This window comes from Zalophus californianus, chromosome 13 (assembly GCF_009762305.2).
Source record: "Zalophus californianus isolate mZalCal1 chromosome 13, mZalCal1.pri.v2, whole genome shotgun sequence".
Lineage (NCBI taxonomy): Eukaryota > Metazoa > Chordata > Mammalia > Carnivora > Otariidae > Zalophus > Zalophus californianus.
The window spans coordinates 19,314,701-19,321,143 of record NC_045607.1 but is presented as its reverse complement, the minus strand read 5'-3'; positions in this window follow the sequence as shown (position 1 = coordinate 19,321,143).

Here is a 6,443-nt window from a genome sequence, read left to right as displayed (position 1 = left end):
TTACAGACATGGTCTCTACATGATTCCCAAACACTTCATATTCCCCTCTCCCCTCTTGAGAGGTTCAGGTAAAGGCAGTGGCCAAATGGTTCTCTTTGTGGGTGAGTTTAAGATGTATGGTATGTCAGTGTGTATATCTGAACATATATGGAGCCATCAGTAATATATAGCAGAGTCCACAAACATTTTCTGTAAAGGACCAAATAGTAAACATTTTAGGCTTTGCAGGCTATGGGGCTGTCCTGCTTTCACAGTTGTGTTCCAATAAAACCTTATTTACACAAACGTGCAGACGCCCCAGAGGTTATAGTTTGCTGACCCCAAAACGTAGTATAGTCTGGACAAGAAGTCCTAATGCCAGGGGATCCCAGCTTTGCCCCTTACCAGCTGAGTGCATAGCTTAGTTCTCTCATGTCACTTGAAATAATTGTTTTGTAAACTCTCAAATACTATGTGGACATCTAAGATGGTATTCATTCAATCATTCATTTATTCAACAAATATATATCAAATGCCCACTGTGTGTCAAGAACTGTCCTAGAACAACAAGTAGGTAAGAATGAGTCACATAAATTTTGGGAAGGGTACCAGTATCAGGCTATTGCGTGATTGTCAGGTTGGGGTCATAGGGTAAGATGACAACCTGGTGGGAGTGGGGGCTTCCCCTGAAAGGAATTGATGTTCACACAGTCACTCATTTTGGGAAGTGGTTAATTCAGGGCAGGAAATGAGTTGGCACTTTGGGTTGGGGGTGCTCATACTTCTTTCTCTCTCTCTGGGGCCAAGAAGAGTTGGGCCAAGATTCTAAGTCACAGAAAGGCTTAAATGAATCTCACTGGGGAGTGAGATGTTTCTTAGCTATGTGGAGTTAGGCCTCTAGTGATTGGTATCATCAAGTTCATGATTTTCTAACTAGTGGGGCCAGTGACCAAGAGGAAAAGCAACCAGTATTTCTGGAGCAGCCAGTGTGAAAACTCAGAGTTGGAGAGTTGCTGGCCTCCAAAAAGCAAGATCTTGTCCAGTTCCAGAGTAGGGTATGAATGGTGCAGGATCAAACCAAAATAATTTGGAAGCAAGAATCACTCTATTTTGTAGATACTGGCAGAAAATGAACTACGTGTAAACATTGTTCTGACAATCAAACAATTTTGGTACAGGGCGGTTAAGTGTTTAGATAGAGGAGAGGATGTCAAGGCAGAAATTGGATGCCTAACTTAGTCTGGGAATGATTCTTGGGAAATAAGGTCTGAGTTGAGATTTTATGAATGGGGTCAGGTTAACCAAGCAGAGAAGGGAGGGCAAGGACCAGGCAGACAGAGGGATCAGCATGTGCAAAGTCAAGTGGCTTCGGAGGGAGCAGTGCAATGTTGTTAGGGATGTGACTCTGAAGTCAGACCGTGGGCATTTACATCCTCGCCTCTGAGCTACTTAGACATGCTTATGCATTTCTCTGAGCCTCTGTTTCCTCATCTAACATGGGAATGGCAATCTTGATCACAGAAAACAGTGTTGAGGATGAAATAAACAACAGTATTGAAGGCTCCAGTATGATGCCTGGAACCCTGAAGGTAAGGAAGCCCTCAGTCAGAGTTAGCGATGATATATATTTATGTAATATAAAGCTATTTAAGTAAACACACCAGAATTGATGAAGGGGCAATAATGAAAAGGTCAGTTTCAGTTGAGGGCTGTGTATTTGAGTGTGTGAAAGTAATTTTGGCAGTAGGAATTAAGCTTCCTTAAGTGTTTTCTTGCTTTTTCCTCATTTTGATGTGTCCATCCCATGACGAGTCGTGGCCTTTCTTCCCTTGACTACTTCTGTGACTGATGCTGGGTGCACCAGGCTAGCTGTTAAAATGAAACTAGTTGTGAGAGTGGAAGGCAAACTCAGAAAGATCACGGCAGTTATGTTCTCTGTGCCCCCAGCACTGGGAATGGAATGATGAAATACTTCAGCTGGTTTTTCCCTTGGAGCTTTTTGTTGACGAAGGTGGATCAGACTCCAATTCAGCATGTTCTTAACTAGTTTAACAGATACCCTCAGCTGGTAATTCACTGCCTCGCTGCAAGGGAATCTACACATTTCCTGAATGCTGACTCTGTGCCAGACTCTGATCTGGGTGCTGGGGCTCAGACAGGATTCTTGCTTCCAGGCACTCCACTCTAAGTGGAAAAAAAGACACCCAACCACCAACACTCCAATGCGTCAATAGTGTTGCTGTGAAGGAGACGCAGGGAGGAGACCCCCAGTACTCCATTTCTCCCAAATATTTAGTAGGCTTATCCAGGCTAGTCTTCCCTAAAGTATGAAAGCATTCATTGGGCATTTGTCTCATGAACACCTTTGTTCGTCCAATGGCTGGTTTTTCCAGATACAGATGGTGCTGGCTTCTGTGAGTTTGAGGAAACATCATTCTTCTCGTATTTGCCCTTGAGCTTTTCCCTGCTCCTCTCCTGCAGCGAAATGCCTTTGCAGAGGCGGAATGGAATGAAAGCCTTCACATTTGTATACTTTTCAAGCTTATTGTATGTACTTCCCACAACTTTGGAAAGGATTATGCTTCTTATTTTACAGTTGAGGAAATTTAGAGACTGTCTGTGACTCATCAAGATCCTCACGTTAATCAGTGCCTGAGCTAGGATTCAAACTCAGGTTTCCAAACCATCCGTTTCCATCTGCCGCCCCCAGACTTGGTTCTCTCTTTCCTTGGCCATGGGGAAAGTACATCCCCTACTCTGGACTACGTCCCAAGCTTTCAACATACTGGTTACAGTCTTGTTCCAGCTCTTGCCCAAGATACCCAAGGGAAAGAACTGGACCAAAAGCAATTTTTAAAAATGCAGCGATAATTACAAAAGAATACCATCATGGTGATTTAATGATGCTTTTAGTAGTGTCTAGACTCTTATATTTGCATAAAAAGCAGAAAGGGAGGGAGAATCCATTTCCCAAAGCCAGCTGGGAGGAAACAGGGAAGCATAATGGATTCAGAGAAATCTACACTCACCAGGGAAAATCATCTGGACCAGCAGCCCTCAAACTGTTAGGTGTCCATGAATCTCCATCTTGTTGATCTTATCAAAATGCTGATTTTGTTTCAGTAGGTCTGGGTAGATGTGAGATTCTGCATTTTTAGCAAGCTCTCTGGTGATGCCAGGGCTGCTGGGTTCAGGACACAGTACAGATAATGAGGACATACATAAACCACTGACTCTTGAACTTAAAGGTGGGGAGCTTAAAATAATCCTGATGCCTGGGCTCTAACCCCAGAGATTCTAATTTAATTGGTCTGAGTGGTGCGCCGAGGACCAGGCATTAGAAAGTCTTTCAGTTGATTCTAAGGTGCATCAAAATTGAATTTAAACTCTGGGGAGAATATACCCACCTACAAAATGATTAGAACTGCATAGAGCTGTCTCATAGGGACAAGAGGGAGATGGATTATATAGTAAATATACTACACCAAGCTCATAGAGGGGGTTCAATAAACCAAGGGAAGGTTTGTTTTTTTTTTTTCCCTTCCAAATTCTCAGATGGCACAGATGGGTTCTGGCATCTGGAAATTTCGCCTTTCTTTAATAGCTGTCTTATTCTCCTGAGTGAGGAAAAACACTTCTAAGAGAAAAGGTGGCTATCAATTCACATTTCCATACTTTTTAAAGATTTCATAGTCCTTCCTTTTCTCTTTTGGGTGGCTTATTTAGTATCTTTGCTCTAGAATGTGGCCTGTGTTTAAAAAGATTTTTTTATTATTCATTTAAGAAATAGTTATTGAGCAGCTATTATGTCCCAGGAGCTGTGTTGGGCTGTGAGGACCCAGTGCTGAATAAGATTGATAAGATTCCTGCCTTCCAGGAGTTTGAATGCTGGTGAGGAAGTATAGAGAGAGCCAGAGTGAAGAGCATCATGCACTAAAGGATGGGACAAATGGGGAAGAAGACAGCAGGGAATTAGTGAGGCCAGAAGAGTCAGGAAGTCTTCTTTAAGGAAATCAAAGCAATGACAGGAGTTAGCCAGGCAAAGAGAGTGAAATGAATATTCCAGGCAGAAGGAAGAACACCTGCAAACACCAGGTGGCAAGGCTGAGCACAGAAGGTTTGAAGAACTGGGAGGAGTTCAATGTCATTTGAGTATCAAGCACAAGGCGGGAAGTGGCATGAAGCAAGAGAAGAAGGAAAGATCTTGATGGGGAGGGAGAGAGCTTAGATTTTAGGAAGGCTGGGTCAGTAGTGGTTGGAGAATGGAGTGTTGGAGTGAGGATGTTCACATACCAGGGTTTGAATTCCAGCTCTACTACCCACTGGCTGTGTGATGTTGGCCGTGCTACTCAACGTCTAAGAGTCACAATGTCACGGTCTGCAATGTGGGGAGTACAATACTTGCCTCCCAGGGCTGTTTAAGTTTAAATGACCGAGTGAGTAAGTACATGAGAAGTACAGAACATGTAAGAGCTTGATAAGTGGCCATTATTGTTATCAGAACCCAGAATGATGGTGCCATCTAGGGATGGGATTTGTAAGGGTTAAGACAGGAGCCAGGATGTGAGTTAGGAGGTGACAAGGGTAATGCAGGTGACATGGTGCTGGTGGGCACAAGAGAATTGGATGAACTGGACAGACGTTGATTGGATGGGAATTAGGAAATAAGGGTCATGAAGACTCAAATTGTCCTTGAGATTTAGGACATAGGAATAGTGACAAGTTTGGGATGAGTCCTGTGAAGTCAGTTTTACATGTTAAGATTGTATTCATCAGGGATCATTTGCAGAGAAGAGATGTCACTCCAGCTTGTTAGCAGGAAGGCACTTATCACAGTATATTAGGTGGCTTATGAACTTGCCGAGAGGGCTGAGGAAACAGAATCTAGGTTGAGCTTTCAGGAGCAACCTCTAATGCTACCCCTCACAGTGGGGGTACAAGAGTAGCTGCTCTCTCTTGAATGATCTTGCAATCAGGAAACTGCTCCTTTAGAGCCATGACACCACTGTTTCAAACAGGAAACCGCCATAATCAGGAAGCCGATACTGCTGCCAGGTCTAGAACCACTGTGAATCTGCAACAGATCCTGTCAGCAGAATGGATGTTCCTGTCCCTAACCAGACTCACAGCACCTACCAACCTAGTATCTGAACACTGAAGCTTCTGCAGATGCACCTGCAGAAAAATCGAACACCTTCATAGCTGGGCTTGGGTAAAATCTTGTCCATCTTGGACTACACGCTTCTAGAACCCAAGCTGCCAGAGAATTAGGAAAGTATATTTTGAGGCTTCCAACTTCTGGAGCAGGGAAAGTCAAGCTAGAACAGTACTTTGCAGACTGTGGGTTGTGACTCATGACAGCATCATAAAAATCAATTCAGGTGGTCATGACAAGATTTTTTTCTTAGTCATGAGTAGTAAGTATTACTTAATGTAACCTTTGTCTTATGGTTTTGTGTGTGTGTCTGTGTATACATGTCTTCGGTCGCAAAGTAAAGCATTTCTTCCTCTGAGCCACGGTAAAAACAAAAACAAAAACAAAAACAAAAACAAAACAAACTTGAAAGTCACTATCTTAGGTGTGGAGTGCCAATCTTCCACTGCAAGATCTCAGAAAGAACTCATGTGTAGAGCCCAGTGGCTACTGAAAATATGGGGTTGAATTTCAGAAGCAATCAAAGCTGGAGATATAGATTATGTAGTTATTGGCAAGAAGATGCCATTGAAGCCAAGGGGAAGTTGAGTAAGCCATCCAGGGAGACAGCATGGATTGTGAAGAGAAAGGTGGGGGATAGACACCAAGAAATACAGACATTTGTTAGATCAAATACAGACATTTGATCTTTGGGGAGAATTTTCCGTCTGGGGTTGTACTCGTCCTTCCTGCACTCTGGTATTTTCCATTTGCTCTCCAGGGAGAGAACTGGATCCAGGGAAGCCCCAGAATGCTTTGGAAAAACCAGCACATGGCATGGGGGCCTGGCACCACACTGGCCCTCAGGACTTGTGTGTGGAGTGGATGTACAGAGCGCAGAAGTTCTAGGAAAAATGGAAAGAGCTTTTTAGATTCCAAAGCTCCAGCTCATGAGCTGTGACCACAGAGGGGTCTAGCCTCACCTGCAGAGGATGACTCAGTAGAGTTAAGAGGACTAGTTATAATTTTCAAAGAGTATTTCTGCTATATAGAAAAATGGCAACAAGGAGTGGGAGCTGTATGGGAAGATATGCTCATTGCAGCAAAACCAGGAGACAAGCTAAATATTCACCCGTAGAAGCCTGGCCAATCCAGTATATTCTAACAATGGAATAGGACATCACAGTTAAACGAGTGAGCTAGATATACAGGTGTCAGTCTGCATAAATCTCAAAAAATTTACTTACCCGAAAAATTTCAAGTCACAAAATGTGATATGAAGTACGATGTCATTTATTGAAAAAAATTCATTTATTGAACTTGTTAAAGC